At 36.2% G+C, this 17,902-nt stretch overlaps 1 long non-coding RNA gene across 2 annotated transcripts in view; it reads right to left on the bottom strand.

Moving 5' to 3' along the window:
• The window catches only part of LOC122800778, a 1,511,100-nt gene that overhangs the window by 221,681 nt on the left and 1,271,517 nt on the right, over positions 1-17,902 (bottom strand). For both annotated transcript variants that reach the window (XR_006364639.1, XR_006364640.1), the window contains one exon: positions 1,693-1,791. This is a non-coding gene — a long non-coding RNA (uncharacterized LOC122800778). The remainder of the gene's footprint in view (positions 1-1,692; positions 1,792-17,902) is intronic.

Raw genomic sequence — 17,902 nt, 5'->3', positions numbered from 1 at the left:
GTCAAACTTGATATTGTTTTCATACACAAAGCCTTGAAAAGGATGAACATGAATGTTAACTACCCTTTAAATATTCACAGACATTAGTTAGATATACACATTGTGATTAAAATAAGCAAAAAACGTACATACCATTTATAAATCCTGAGCACTGAAAGCATTGGAATTAAACTTTGTGTTTTCAGTTCTGAGCAAAACAGGCAAAAATGAATTGGAAAAACTAATATAAAGCTAAAGAAAGGGCAACAGTTACTTGGGGAGATAGACTAAACTCTTTACATATATTTCAGAGATGTATAAAATCGGCTATTTTATTTTTCATTTAAATAGTTTTCATTAACATTTTTCAAAATATAACAAGCACATAGCCAGCAATTATTTACATCTATTTAAATAATTTTCAGAACCATACATGATTCACCGATCTGACCCGTTTCCACTAAAAAAAGGCAACTTAGAAACTGTGAAGTTTTTAATGCATTTTCCATTAAGTTGTGTCTATTTTATTTATATCAAATGCATAAGTAATCTTAACGGTGATGCAGATGTTTTAAATATGTATTTACTAGCTTAAAGCATTGCTTACTTTGAGGAATGCCTTTGGATTCATATGTCCTAAATAAGGCTTTCTAAAAATCTAGCATAGAATTATGCTCAATCATCCTGGGGCATTGTCTGGTTATATGGCTTCCTCGTGAGTTGTGCAGTATTCAATCAGAGAATGAGGGACTCAGACTCAGAACAATAGGATGAAGCTTATTAGCAGATCACAGCCATAATACCCTCTCTGCTATCATTTTGGACTTGCCTGAAATTTCGCAAACCTTTACAAGTTTATAATTCTAAATGTTTACAGAAAACATTTTCAGCAGATATCCATGAACTGTTGCGCAATTACTATACCACTCCACCTTGAAAGGTTGTATCACACATTGACTTTGAAATCTTCATAACACAACTGCACAATGGCTCACTGATGGAGAGGTACAACAGTAGTGTCGTAGTTTAAACAGCACTATTGTAGTAGTACATCTAACATTTTTGGAAAAAAATATTTGCAGATGCAAAATCTATATAGAAACATTTGATTTCAGTAAGATATACCTCATATTACATATTTCTTATGTAAAACCTACATATTAATTTCTTTAGACTAAAGTAGGAATGCAGCAAAAGTAATTTAAAATACAGGCAACTGTGCTTTTCAATATCTTATAAGCTTTTGCAAATGTTGGCAGAGGGATAATTCAGTGTCAAATTACTGTTACTTAAATCAAATTTTAAAAGTACATTAATACAGATATAAATTTAATAACCATAATAAGGCAGCCGAGAGTGCTCATGGTTATATAAAACAGTACTGGCTGTCAGGGTGATCATACTCAGGCTTGAACTTCACAATGTCACTGGGTGTACACAGACAAAAGTGTTCCTTGGTGTTTAATTTTTTGTGGAACAATGACATTAACATTTTACACGATCAGGTAAAAAAAAAACACTTATTAATTTGATTCTTGACACTACTCAACAAAGGGTCTTGGACAAATAAGTTTACTGCTCTAAGCCTGTGACTACTACAATTTCTGTGAGATACCTCTCACTAATGATAAAAGTAACATGACTAACTTCACTGTTACTTGAAACCTATAAAATGTACATCTGTACTTAGAAAAAAACACATTAACTACTCACCATGAGTACAATGAATGGCTGCAGCCAAGCTGGTGCCTTTTGACCTTCCTGTATTTAAGCCTCGTCTCCTACCCCTTTTCCACTCCACAGCAAGACTATCTGTGAAGACAAAGTAAAGAAATATTAGGAGCTATACCAAAAGTAACCTACCATGCAGTAACATACATTGTATAAACAACAAATCAATGCAAATGGTGATCAACCTTCAGAGCAGTGCTTTAAAGCAAACATGCAAATCTGTACACAAGTGTGGAGAGAAATGAATTATGGTCCTAAACTAATGTTCCTAGTTAATGTGAGTATAGCACACTAATACTTCTCCGGTACCCATTAATGCCTACAGTGACACACGGACACTTGGGTCAGTGACTTGGACAAAATATCAATAAACTACTCTGCCTGCAAATAGCAATAAGAAAAACTACTTAGATGATGCTAATTTCAAAATTGTGCAATAGATGCTCTTCACTAAATGTACAGTGCAAATGAACATAACCCTTCATTCAACACAATATAACAATGTTAGTGATTTATCAGACATATCACCTCAGAGCCATATTCACAACTAACCAAACCCACATGATCATCATTTTACTGCACAAAGCCACATATTGGACTTAACATCCACAAAAGTCTTCACTGTTCTATAATCACTAGCTCATAGGATTCACAATCAATAAATAATTCAATTATGTAACAAGAAAAAACAAAACAAAAAAAAAAAACATAAAGCTCAGTCAATCCCCACTGCTGACTTCTGCCATGCTAATATGTTTAAGTATTGAATGGTTGATATGCAATTTACACACTGCCATTTCTGGCAAAAAATGACATTATCTGGAACACCAAGGACCGTCATGCCCCACAAGATGCAGTAACCCAGCACTATTTTTCCTTAACTGAGAAGAGAGCAAGACCCTTACAATGAGGGTGTGGAGGACCTTTGCCCCCTATGATGAATACACCCCAGCTCCTCCAAAAACAGATATCTGATTTAAATCTGCACTGTAAGTGCCAAATATATGAAGTGAGCAGGGGGTATGGCCTTTGATCCACACCACTGAGATTAATGTGTCTGAGGTATTATTAGCCTTAAGGGTATACAGTAAATTTGCACTGCTACCTTGGGTATGATGTACGGTGAAGATCAGAGTTTTAATACTGGGCTCCTCTGCACTTCACCACCTTAGATTCATCCTACTACCTCCTAGAGCATTCTCACCAGCAGTAATTTAAATGCATCCATTTTTTTGCACACAAATACACACACAATACTTTCAGAAAGTTGGGTAAATAATAACTCACTGGTACCAACACCTTCTCCCAATTTACTCTGCACTGCCAACAGCTACTTTGGCAAACCAAGACCTCAAATTACTGTTTATCCTTAAAATAAGGTACCCATTGAACATCTGAATAGTGATAATAATAATAGCTTGAACAGTTAAACTTCAAAGGGTGGATGCCAACAGTTTGTTATATGCTATTCAACACAAAAACTTTAGGTGGTAAACTTAAGTCACAAGTATTTAAAATTCAACAACAAAAAAAAAAGAAAAAAACTCTATACTTGGAATAAAGAAAGCCATTATTATACCTGAAAATTAAGCGAACGAATAAATATTCCTGCACTTGGAATATCAAACAAAAGTTCTGAGCAGACAAAGTCAAATCCCATACATTACCTATCAGCTAAACTAGACCTTAACTACTTTCAAATGAAAAAGTTCAGGGCATGGCCAAGACGGCTGAGAGTAGCAACTGGTGAAAGCTCTGGGACTGAACTTTTCTCTGACAGAAAATATAACAAAATAAAATTTGGAGATGCTTGTTAGCTAATTTTATTCACCAATAGTCAGAGAAAATATTTATAACCAAGTTCTTCAAAAGCTGCAATTTTCCTTCTAAAATTTCAACTGCTTGGTTAATAGAGGACAGACTCCAACATCAACATGAGTCACTCAAGAATTCATACTCAGGATTCTTGTGTTAAAGCCATCCAGTCACTAATATCCAATATTCAGGATATATTACTTAAAATAGACAAACTGGACACTAAACTAGAAAGTTTCAAAGAAGGGACAAGAAAGAAGATAGAACATTTAGAAACTCCTATGAAACAACAAAATGCATAGATCAGCAGTACACCTTAAATGATCATGAAGGATGAATAACTGAAGGAGTCTCTCAGACTGAATCTCTTTTAAAACAAAAACTGGCTCACAGACAAAAGTTAGTGATTATAGAAAATAGACCAAGATGAAATAAGATTAGAATTTATGGTATACTTGAAAAGTATGAGGGAAGACAACACAAACTTCTCAACAACCTGGCTACATAAAATATTACATCTAACTGAAACTTTACCTTTTGGAATTTAAGAGACACACAGATCCTGGAAGAGCACCTTCAAAGGAGAAAAACTCACTACCACTTTTAACTACAGATAAGTTTATGTCTAGCTTAGAAACAGATGAAATATTAAAAACAGCATGGTCCAGCCCACATATTAAAATAGGTGAACATCTAGTCAGATTTGACGATGATTATTCCAGTAAAGTAATGAGTAAAAGAAAATCCTGTTTAACACTGATCAAGGAACTTAAAACAAAAACAATATTAATGCCTCTTCAGTGTTTCCTGAAAAGATTAAATTTCTTCTTTCTGAAGGAACCAAAATATTTGACACGTTGGAAGAGGTATCCACTTCTATTAACAATCAAATAGCTAATACTGAAGAAACTGATTGGAACAGTATATCCCTGAAGAGACAGAGCTGAATTCCTGGAAAACTGCTTCTAGAATTAAAAAGCATAAAAAAACAAGTGTCTTCTTTTCCCTGATTGCAGGACTTTTATTTTCTAAACAATAGATTCTCCTTTTAAGTAAAATGTTTGTACTGCACTTTAAGCTTCAAAGCATAAGCATTTACATCTTAAAACTAAACCATTTTCATGATTTGAGGAATATAAATGGTTAGTTTTACCATATTTACAGTGAAAGACTATATTTCATTTAACTAAACTTACAAGTGCATTTCTAAATTTTAAACAAGTACAGTAACAGGATGTCATTACATTATAAGCAACGGAACTGGTAACTAAGACTATACAATTTAAGAATTGTATTTATTAAACTTTGCTTAGTATGTACATTGATGGGGGTTAACTGATTGTTTGCTAATACCTGTCAAAACAGAGAGGAACCCTTTCTTTCTTTTTTTTCTAAGTATATATGAGAGAAATCTATTTGAAACCTCTATTTTCTTAGAAGTGAAGCATTGGCTAAACAAAAGCTATAGTCATTTTTCTATTGAGTTGTTACTGACATATAATTTGTTTACATTTTACTGAATGTAAATAGCTTATGTCGTAGTGTTAATAACTTTGTGAATATTAATGGAAAGAAGGAAAGTTACATTTTTGTTACTAATTAGAAGAGTTTAAAAGAATTAAGAATGAGAAACTTGCACAGGAACCCAGCCGCTGCTGTGTGCTGTGAGTTGTCATTTCACAAGCTATAATCAAATTTTAACATAGGAATGTCAAGCTTAGATGAGAACAGCAGCTCATAATGGCTAAAAATGTACATTCAGATTAAACAAGCAACAATTATTTTATATACAGGCAAGATTGTTTGTAATACTAAGAATGCACATCTTATGAACACAGTATGCAAATGCACAAGGAATGAAATATCTAATATGTATGGATTAATAAAAGAGCAGTATCAGTAAATTAAGAAATATAGACACATACTATAACCTGTGCTAGAAAGCTGATGATTAAATAGTTCTTTGAGGGGAGATTTTAGAAATACAAGTTACAAAGAATAAGGTAGAACATTAGTTGTAAAATAAGAGAGAAACTACATTTAAATATCAAACTGCTTATAAGAAAGATATGTATTACATATACCTGCATATGGCAGTAATGTGCACGTACAAGAACTTACATAATTTGCATAGAAAATCATATAAACATATTTGAAAATAATCTGAAAGCTGACATTTGAACCTTTTATAACTGCATGTTATAAGACTACTTGAAATAACTCATCTCAAGTCAGAGCTGAAATTTGAGTGGCACATTGCTGAATCAGTGCATCCATTTTGAGAGAAAGTAAAGATTTTTCAATATATTTGAACCCAGGATGGGAGAATGGGATTTGAAATAAGCACATTGTAACTTCTGAATATAATAAAGATTGCAAACATTTTTTGACTCCATAGAAATAGCAAGAGATTCTCTTTGACCTCAGTAATGTACATATTTTTTAGGGAGTAGTTTTATATGCTAAATGATTTTTAAACATTTTACATGTCACGTTAAGAGTGTTACACAATTTTGAGACCAGTTTTGCATTATAGCTTAGTATAAGATTACCTGTCACTGATAAGTTTACAGATATTTCTTCAGTTACCACTGTTCTTATTTACATAAGGATTTAGTTACAGTAATGTTGAATGAGCGAATAATTTAAGAATATTTGATGGATAATTTATACTACTATTACACAAATAAGTATACAGTACACTTTTTTGGATTATTTAATACCTGTGATTAACAGAACGGGATTATTAAACTTTTATGTAGTAATGGAAAATAGCTTAAAATAGCAAAATACATAACTAAATGAATATCCTGATTTTTGACATATATAATATTATTTGTAAGTCACAGTAGCTTTTGGCTATTCTTTGATGAATTTTTAGGTACTGGTATGTAGCGAGATAGTACAATAGTTTGTCTATTCAAAAGGCAAACTAGGAAATGTGGTTTTCATGGCAGATTGCATTTTCCATCCATCCTCCATACATCCACAACCCCTTTTCCCCATTTTTGCACATAGGGTCGGGGAGTCACTTCAACAGTGACAATCATCTGGAACCAAGGTTTGTACTGGTGTGCGGCTATAGCCCTGTCACGGTAATTCTGCCACACCACAGTGTCACACCTACAGCCATTTTAGAGTGTCCACTCCACTTACTGCATGTCTATGAAATGCGGGGAGATACCCATGGGAACACAAAGGAAGACATGCAGACTCCACACAGAAGGCACCCCAGTTGAGAATCAAACCGGGGAACCTCTTGCAGTGAGGTGACCAAAGCGCCAAAGGCAGTGGTGTCTCCATATTCATAAAGGATATACATACCTCCAGACTAGTAAGCCCAGCATAACGCATCTGAGATACTTCAGCTGCAACTAACATTGGGTAAGATGCTGATTCAGGTTGTAGCCTGCTATAGGTCCCCAACCATGTCCCAAAACTCTCACTCCACATTCCTAAGCACCCTGGAAACCATTAGGGTCCAAACCAACACTCTCATACTAGGTGATTTCAACTACATTTCCATCAATTGGGAAAACTACTCGTGCACTGATACACTGGCCCAATGCTTCCTCAAATTCATCAATCCCGATGCCCTGGACTAGCTCATTCTTACCCCCACTAATGATAGCAACATCCCTGACCTGGTTATTGCTAACATGGTCAACCGTTGCTCTACACCAATAGTCAAATTCCTCCCTGGTTAGATCCGACAACCAACTAATCACCATGGAAATCCACATCTCACCCACACCCCCTGCAAAGGTAACCACCATGAAAAACTTCTCCAAGACTGACTTTGGGCTCCTAAAAACAGAGGTGGCTAACTTCAAAGCACCTATGTCAATGGAAATTAGATGCATGACTGCAGAACCATACACCAATGCACTGTACGACTAGGTACATAAATGCATGGAACTAGCCATACCCAACAGAACCAAGACACTCCCTGCCAAAAAGAAAAGAAGCCAATATGGTAGTCCCCTGCCATTAATAAACCCTACAACAGAAGAAAGAAACTGTTGCAGAGAAAGGTGAAGTGCCAAGAATGGAAAAACTCCCTTATTAGCCTCAACAAAAAGTTAAGATCCCTCATCAAAACCTCTAAAGCCAGCTATGAAGGCAGAATTGTGGCAGACACTAAAAACAACCACAAAGCCTTCTATAGTTATATCAAGAATCTCCACGGCAATACCCAGGTTTGCTCAGAGTTACTGCACAATGGTACCTCCTATACTGAGCCAACAGATATTGCCAACATACTGGCCGACAGATACATTGCCAACTTTGCCCCTTTCTCCCCGCTAAAGGACCAATCACAATACTGGAGAAATGCCAGGCACGCAGCATTACTGCAACACAGGTTAAAGCTGCGTTGTCCAACACCAAGAATACAGCTTCCATGGGACCCGACAATATTCCTGGATGTGTTCTACATGAACTACAAAGTTAACTGGCACTACATCTGTGTGCCCTGTTCAATCACAGCCTCACCTCAGGCTTTGCATCTACCAAATGGCACACAGTTACAGTTATCCCCTCTCCATAAAGGGGGAGTGACTACAGACCCAGGGAATTATTGCTCCATTAGCCTGACAAGTCTGATATGTAAGGCTATGGAGCACATCATCATGGACCTAAGTAACAAGGATATAGGGAATCACTAAACTTTAGATCCCATGCAATTTGGTTTTGTGAAAGGTAGATCATGCCTGCTCAACCTGGTTGACTTCTTTGAGTCAGTCACCAGAGCTGTGGATGAAGGCAAGGCAGTTCTTACAGCCTACCTTGATCTGGCCAAAGCCTTTGATACCATTCTCCACTCAGAATTATTGACAAACTCACCAAACTAGGCATTAACCCAATCACTAGATCAGTTGCAAAATGGCTCATAATAGAACCCACAGTGTGAAAGTAGTGGACTCAAGTCAAACTGTCAACCAGTCACAAGTGGAATCCCACAGGGATCGGTCCTGGGTCCTCTGCTGTTTGGCATCTACTTCTCAGAAGTCCAGACAAACACAGAGGGACTCTGGATGACCAGGTTTGCAGATGACTGCAAGCTTGGAGCCATTATTAACTCCCCAAGTGATGTAGGTATCCTACAGACAGGCCTCACTGAGACCAAAGACTGGTGTCAAAACCATGGGCTTAAGCTTAATGCCAAAAAATGCATAATCATCCCCTTTGGGAAAAACTCAGTTCCACTAATTATCACATCGATGGGAGCCCACTGAACACTGATGGCACTATAAGAGATATGGGGACACAGGTTGACAGCGACCTCTCCTTCGACCACCACATTGCCACTGTGGTCAGAAAGACCTTCTATGTGACACATCTCACTACCAAGGGTTTTGCATCCAGGAAGAAAGAGGTCATCATCTCTCTCTACTCTTCCTTCATTAGGCCAATCGAGTATAATGCCCCATTTGGCATGCACCTCACTAGGCACATGCAACTGATGGAAAGACCACAAATGTACCTCACAAAGAGGATCCTAGCCCTTAAACGAATGTCCTGCACAAGACAGACTCAAAAAACTTCAACTATTCTCTGTCTCATATCATCTACTAATAGTCAATCTCTGCTAGACTTACAAACCCATGTCTGACCCAGCTCTGTTAGAAATGCTACATCTAAAGAAATCGAAATTCCTACACACCACATGCTCCAAAGACCTCAACCTCATTACCACAATCAGCAGAACATGCCGGAAGGACAGGTACATAACCCAGAGACTGCCCATGCTCTGGAATAGACTTCCCATACAAGTCAAGCAGAGCACCTCACTGGCCCTCTTCAAGAGAGATCTTGATGAGTGGATGGGAAATAGAAAGTTCACCCCAGGGATCACTGCAGAGGCTCTACTTGATAAAGGCACTGGGAACTAATGTCGGGCAGCACGATGCCAGGGCACTTCTATGAGCTAGGCTTGTAAAGGCTCCAGGGCCATTAGCTTAGTACACACCTAAGAACCACACTATTCACTGTGTGGTATTAGGAACATATACAATTATAGTTGCCCGTGGATGGTGCCCTGTAGCTTTGGAAGCTTGGTAAGGGGCAGAAGCTATTACCATCCATGAGGGTGTGGGAAAACCTATGTTGGAAAATATTACCCTTCTCAATTTTACCTCAGTTGTAGAGAAAAATCAATTCTAGGATGTCAGAAAACCAGCTGGGCAGAGGATGTGAGACAATATGTATTAATAAGAAGGCAAGGCTCAACCAGAGTAATTTTGACCTGGTAAAGAAAGTAACATCATCTGAAAAGAGGTCGACATTTTCTAAATGCATTTTATTCACAATTTACCATGACAACATACAAATAGTGACTTTGACTGGTTCCTTGTCAAACAGGTGTAACGTCAGATGGAAAGACAGTATATTAGTAAAATCAACTCGCTCAAATAAAATGAGGGTTAACTCCAGGCTGCAGCATACTTCAATACTGGGGCTTGTCCTTTTCATGAGGATGCTACAGATGATTTGGAAGGCTTATCATCAATGTTCTCTTTGGCCAAAGGAGGTTTATAGTTATTTCAAGAACACTTCTTGCCTATAGAATGGCCTCCCAAGTTTTGTTACCTGGTAGCAACCAAAACCAAAGAGGCTGTCAGTTATACTAGCATTATTTGCAGATCGAGAGACTTTCGGAGGTAAAGAGCAAAGTTATGACCCTCGCTACAGTGGGCAAGACTCCAATTAAAGCTGTAGTGGTCAAAAGGGAAAGAAGCAGTTAAGAGAATAACAAAAAATCTCGCACATCTGTAAAGGTAGAGAGAGTACAAATGTTTATGAATAATGCGTTAGAAATGAGCGGTGATGGAGCAGTGACAAAAATGAATAGTACCAACAGTGAGGAAGCAATGACAAAAATGAGAAGCCACCTGGGCACCATCTTTTTTATAAATGAAACATATTAAAAGCAGAAAAGCAAAATGTGAACATGCAAGTTGAACAGCTTAGGAGACGGGGACACCCGAGTTAAGGTTTAAGAGAAAGGGTGGTGGGATGTGTAAGCAATCAAAGGTGCTGTAGTGTTAAAACAGTAAAAAAGGAAAATCCATGGCAGTTGTAATGAGAAATGGAGAAAATTAATCTGTTTTACTAAGATCTGCATACAAGAGGCAAAGCCACAGACAGGATGGTCACACTGAGTGGTCGATACTGGCAGTCCTACTACAAGTTTTGACCAACATCCATGTTTAACTTTACTGCTATAGGGAACAGGAGAGTACTGCTCTTACCTCCACCTTGATGCCCCATATAATTATACATACTGATGGTCTGTTAATGTACAAAGGCTAAAGAAGAAGTGTAGGTGGCTCATTCTTTAATCTGGTACCCCTAATCACCACTGAGGAGCAAAAAAAAATATGATCTCGTGGCTGGCTGGAATTCTAAAACTACAAAAGCCAGCCAATCAACTAGGCCCTGCTTCAGAATCTCTATTCCAGTTCTAACCATGTCCCTCCTCAGGGCAGAAGCAATTAAAGAAAAAAAACAAAGAAAAACAGGTCCATGATCTGGTACCTGGTGGTCCTGAAATGCAGGAGCCACTCATGTGCCATTTTTGCACTCCACTCATGCCTGCCCTCAGTCAGCCTTCCTTAAACAGTAGCAAACTGCTTGGCAAATTTCTAGCAAGCAGCTACTACAGTTTATGCACAAGGAACACAGTGCACTAAAGTATGTTATACGCGCGCGAGCACACACACACACACACACACACACACACACACATATATATATATATATATATTTATGGGTTTGTGTCAGATTATTGGGTTTTCAGAAACTCTAATGTTTGAGTCAAGACCAAATAATATACTTTACTTACCAAAAACTTGAAACAAAACCACCAAAATCTATATTTTTGCAGGAGGGGGCAAGCACCCTGCATCCCTCCACACCCCCTGCAAATTATATGGACCAACTCTGAGATCACTATAGTGGGGAAAAAGGTAAATTCAATAGAAAATCTGTGGGATGCCCTGAAGAGGGCTGTGCATAAGAGATGCCCTCGCAATCTGACAGATTTGGAGTGCTTTTGCAAGGAAGAGTGGGCAAATATTGCCAAGTCAAGATGTGCCCTGCTGATAAACTCCTACCCAAGAAAACTGAATGCCGTAATTAAATCAAAAGGTGCTTCAACAAAGTATTAGTTTAAGGGTGTGCACACTTATGCAACCAGCGTACTGTATGTTTTTTTTTTTTTTTATAGTTTTTTTTCCCCCCGAATAGATTTGTCTTTCAATTGGATTGTACAGGTTATAGGTCACATTAAAGGTGGGAACAGTTTTGGAATGATTTATTGTGTTCTCATTTTTTTTGTATCACAGAAACCTGGCATTTTAACAGGGGTGTGTACACTTTTTATATCCACTGTATACATACACACATGCACATATATAACTTTCAGCTTAAACTGTAGCAAACTGCTTGCTACAGTTTAGTTTATACCATCCACAGAGCACTACGGCACTCAGATTTATTTATTTATTTTTTTAACAACTTTTAAACAGCAGCAAATTGCAACAATGCTGATATTTGTCTTAAATAAAAAAAAAATGTTTTTTTCTTTTAAACTGCTTGGAACACTATGTAGCATGTCTGAAGTGCTACAGTGTTCAGATTTGTCTTGAAAAAATAAAAACTAAAAATTTATATTTTTTTTAAATGTAGTGAACTGCTTGTTAGAAATGCTACAGTTTAGAACACACACAGACTTTTACAGAGCTCAGCTTTGACAGCAAATGCAGTACTAGCATTTAAAAGCTGGTATGCACTATTACAAAAGACTGATTGGGATCAGCCAATCATGCCCCCTAACACTTTGCATCCAGGGAAGCTGCCCCCTTCGCCCCACCCTAACTACACTGCTGGGCTAAAGTATGTAGCAAAAGAAAACATATAAATGTAGACAAAAGAAAATGTATTGCCTTAAAAAAGGTGAACTTATCAGAAAGAAAAATACAACAAAAGAAGGTAGATTTTTGAATAAATTATTAAAATATTTGGTATGAAAATGTGAATTTAGGAGCAGGAGTTTGGAGTGAATGTACTTATACTCCAAGGTATAAAAATCGGGCTAGGTGAGAGAAATTATATTTCACAGCAACATGTGTATTTAACTTAAATTTTAATAAGTGTCCAATAACTATTTCAGATTACACACCAATAATTAAAATAAAAATGCAGGGTAATGAAAGAAAAATGAGACACTGACACTTCCCCATGAATCTGTTAAAACGAGAGGAATTTAAGGAATGAGTAGTGGAAATTATTCAGGAAGACAGAAATTTCTTCTGAAAATATAGCTAGGGAGTAAAATTAAAGTAGACTTTAAAAATAGGATAAAAGTAAAAGAAAGATATGATTAAGAAGTAATATGATTTATTTAGAAGGATTGACAAAGGTTAAAGTATTTGCAGAATCAGGGAAATCTCACAGAACAAGAACAGGAGCAATTGTAGAGTACTAAACAGAAAATAAGGGATTACCTTGATAACACACATGAGTTTAGAAAGACTGCTGTTAAGCAACTGTTTTTTGGATAACACCAGACCACAAAAAAGTTAGCACAACAACTCGGGCAACAGAAAGTAGAAATGGTTTGTACCAAGCTAAAGGTGCCTATAACTAAGAAAATAACCAGAGATCCTACAGAGGTAATAGAAATATTTTGGAAATTTTATGAAAATCTGTACAAAGCAGAGAAATATGGAAATCATGAAAAGATAAATATGGAAATGTTTATGGAAAAATTAAACATGCCAAGGTTAGAAGTAAATGAGACTCAATTACTAGCAGTCAGGGGAGGATGAGATAAAAATGGTGATATATAACCAATTTACAGAAAAGTCCCCAGAAACAGATGGTATTCCTGTGGAAGTTTGGAAGCTGGACGGAAGAAACAAAGATCTGAAAGGTTTTAGCAGTATTTTAAAAGGAGAAGAACCACCAACATCCTGGAAGAGAGCCGTGGTGGCTGTTAATACCTAAACATGGTAAAGACCCATTAGATCTAACGTCATATAGGTCCATTTCAATTATAAACCATGATTACAAAGTGTTTATGTCTATAATGGCTAAAAGAATGTCAAAATTTATAGATATGGACCAGTGTTGTTTTGTGGAGGGGAGGCAAACATTTGACAACATTAATGGAACAATGATGATCCAGAGGGAAGAAGAATGTAAGAAAATACCCCTGTTGTTGGGTCTTGATGAAGAGAAAGCAATTGACAGAGTAAACTAGGATTTTAGGAGCATGGCAATGGAAGCATCTGCATTCCCTGATAAAATTATAAAGTTAATAAGGAGGATATACTATAAACTGGAGGTGAAAATTAAAAGTGCATGGGTTCCTTTCTGATCAGTTTTGTTTGAGCAGAGGAACCAGGCAGGGGTGTCTTCCTTCCCCTTTACTATTTGCATGGTATTTAGAACCATAGGCAAAGAAAATACGGGACTCAGAAATTCAAGGATATAACTGTTATGGTAGTCAAGAAAAGCTAGCTTTACATGCAGATGATATTCTACACCTGATAAAACCAGAAAAAGACATTTCAGTGTTGTGGAGCATTCTGAGGCAGTTTCAAGTGTATTTGGGGTACACAATTAATGAAGCTATAACAAAGGCAATAGATGTAACCTATGCACACACACATGAATTGGTTCAGCAATACCCATATTTACAGGGACATGATAAAATGAAATACTTTGGAGTATGGATTACAAAGGATTCTGTCATGGCAACTAAGGATATGTGGGAAGAGACTAAACAAAAGATAATATTGGCTACACACAGTAAGGCCTTGCTAAGTCTAATTATGGTGGCTGCCAAAAAAAGCAATGACTACAGGAAATCAAGTCTAAACCAACTGTACTAGAAGTAGTGGATATAGTAATAGAGATAAAACTGGAAATGGGATTTTTAGAAAAAAAGGGTAGAAGCAAATTACATAGAAAAAATGTGAATTATGGCAATGCACACAGAATAATGTTTGGGAGGAGGAATGAGGTTTAAAAGAAGGCAGGATTTGAATGAGCTATGTAATGTTTTACTGACAATAACTGGATAGATTATACGTGATGTATGTTTCCAACTAAAAATATGTCAATACGGTTTGTTTTCATTTATATAAATGTAGGATTGCCTATGTCATAAGTGATAATTTAATAAAGATGTTTTTTTTTAAAAAGGTTGAACTGTTACTTTTTTACTACTTTCACATTACTTACATATGTGCATAAATATTTCCAGCCTGCCAGTATACTGTTAATAGTCATCTCCATAATAAATGTCCACATTGTTCTTAACAATATCTGAACTATTGCATTAATATAATTGGTTAGTCTATTCCAGGCATCATACTCTCTGAGAATCATTTACTGCATCTGTCTTTCCTGAGAACCATTTACTACATATCTCATTCCTATATAATCTGCTACAATGTTGCCTGATAATTTTCTAGTCTGATAACCCTGGGTATTCCCACAGGCAGTTGTCTTTAAATGCTCTACAAACCGGAATAAGGTCTTCTCTTAAATGTTTATACGAGAAACTGTACAAGTTCAGATATTTTAAGTTCTCATAACATTCGCATCCATGAATTCCCTTGGTATCTTGCTATTGCCAATTTACTCATGTTAGTTTTCTTATATGATTTGCTATCATTAGCCAATCAGATGATGTGATAACTACAACTCAAAGCTGTGTCTTCTCATATACCCAGGTTCTTAATCCAGTTTCAATCCCTGTGTGCCATATTAAATACTCACCTCAATCTCCCAAAATCTTCTGTGTTTAGTTTTTGATGCATTTATTATCGTATTATTCTCCTGTGTTCAAAGGAGAAATGTAGTTATTTTGCAAATATGCTCCATCATTAAAAGCAATCAGTTCTCCCACGTTCAAGTCATCTACATACAAATAACAGAACACCTCAGATGAAAGATGTAGTTGAAATATAACCGTAACAAGTATAGGCCTAGGACAGAGCCCTTTTGGACACACTGACTGCAACTTAGAATTGCCAAGTGATATTTGCCATGCCCTATTTGTAAGCCATGTAACAATCCACCTTATCACAAATAGGATAATACCTAGGTGTTCTAATTTTAGTAATCAGTGTTACATGCATAACCCTATCAAAGGCTGAAAATAAGTCTATATAAATGAAATTACATTTCATTTATAGTTATTGACGAAGTCTATATAAATTACATTACAGCATACGTTTTTCACTTGTAGCTATATTATTATAGAAAATCATGTTACAGGTAGTTAGACATTTTCAACATAAACATGCTGAGATACGATTTCAAGTCACAACTTTTCAAATTCTGACAATTTATCCAACATAACCTTCTCCATTATTTTTCCAAAACATGAAAGTAGACATATGGGTCTATAAGACTTATTTCACTTGAAAATTGATTTAACAAGTGCATGAAGATTGTAACTAATCTCCCCATACTTAAACGACATACTGAAGAATAAATGCAATGGCATTGTAAAGTTCTCGTCAAAGCATCCTCAGGTCATTACTACTAATTCTATCCCCTCCCTTTGCTTGGGTCTAGGTTGTATAATCAATTTTCAGCATAATGCACTTCATTTTCAGTATCTGAAGTTATCTGGTTCTTATAAGTACAAATCATCTCCTTGTTTGAAAAGCCAAACTGTTTTGCATAAAATTTTGTAAATATATACAAAATTGTTTGTGTTTGAAAATACATTTTAAAATATATGCAATTTATCAGTTTTTATGTCTTTACTTCTACCACATCTTTTATATGTAAAAAATGGTTTCCTGTTATCCTTAATATTTTTATAACTCCTTCAAATTTTCCCTGATCTTTTCTCAAGCTATGCTTAATTTGTCTGGCCAGTTTTAGTTCAGTTTTCAGAGTTGTTGTACTACCTCAGTTCCACTTTTTTATATTTTTCCTCTCTCCTCTTAATTATGTTCTTATGGAAAATATCCTTCTGACATGAGTGAATATATCCTGAGGTTGAACATTTATTTTTAATATTTTTAATTCAATTTCCCTCTCAGAACTCGTTACATATCTTGCCATCATTCCACTGAATGCATTACTCCAATTAGTTTTACCTAGTGACTGCTTTTCTTCCACACAGCCTGCTATTAATCTTCGTGCATTAATTTACATTTCAATTTGGCTGAATTATGAACCTCCATAACCTTATGATCACTGAACATCATGGGTGGTAAAACATGACAAAGTCACAATCCTCTCCTTAGGCACACAAACAATATCCAGTATGTGCTGTTCCCTACTAAATTTCTTTACAATCTACAAGTGTTCTCAACTATTATTTTTTTCTTTATTTGTTTCAGGGAAGACATTAATTCCTGTGTCATCACTTGTCTTTGCTGGTCTATACACTCTAACATCTGTAATCTGTTGAAGAGGTGTTTTTATCGTCATGGTTCTGCTATATTATTTGTAATAACAAAGATGTAAAAATCACAGGTCTCAAACAAAAATACAGTTGCGTATAATCTTACCATAATAGATGATGACTTTCTCTTCACTGTTATAGTATTCATAACCTAAGGGATCTCCTACCAAGGATATCCCAACATACAGCTGGTATACCAAAGCCTTTAATTCTTACCATCATCATACATCAGACATGTGTTCCCTGGATCAGTGTAGTGCATACAAAGGTGATGTACAAATGTTTCAGACTCAGAAGTAAAGTGCCCTATGAGAACAAGAGCCATCTCAGGTTAAAGGAGAATATGTACAAGGGGAAAAAGGAGATGCCTATGGAGAAGGGCAAAGACCCCCTTGGTCAGGCAAATGTTCCCAACAGAAAAAAGGAAGAAAAGGGGGCCCAAGAGGGAGCAACAGTGAAGAGATCTTCATCTACTGTTATGTTAAGGTTTTACACAACTGTGCTGTATCCTTCCATATCACTGTTGCAGTATTCTTAACCTATGGGAGAGTACAAAAGCTACTATAAAGAATGGAAGAAGGAGCCAAAGAATGGAAGAGGAAACAACTGCTTCAGAAAACAAAATGCCGTAAGTGCCAAGAGAACTTAAAATAATAAAACTACGGTAAGCGCTTTCACAGAAAAATTGCTTCATCAGATCAATAAAATAATGAAAATCAATTAAATACATAAATAGTTCAAACCATCCAATAGGATAAAACATCAAGCATATGACCAAAACATTAAAATAGTAATGGAACTAATTTGAATAATCTTCGTTGTTTCAATGCTGGTCATAAAGAGATTTTATGATTTAAACCATATATTTTGTCAGCTTCTAGATGTAAAATCAAAAAATGTTCCCTATCAATCTTATTCACATAATCTCCTAGCCTT

Source organism: Protopterus annectens, chromosome 4.part1 (genome assembly GCF_019279795.1).
Source record: "Protopterus annectens isolate FY-2018-M chromosome 4.part1, PAN1.0, whole genome shotgun sequence".
NCBI classification, from domain to species: Eukaryota; Metazoa; Chordata; order Ceratodontiformes; family Protopteridae; genus Protopterus; species Protopterus annectens.
This window is presented reverse-complemented; position numbering and strand designations above follow the sequence as displayed.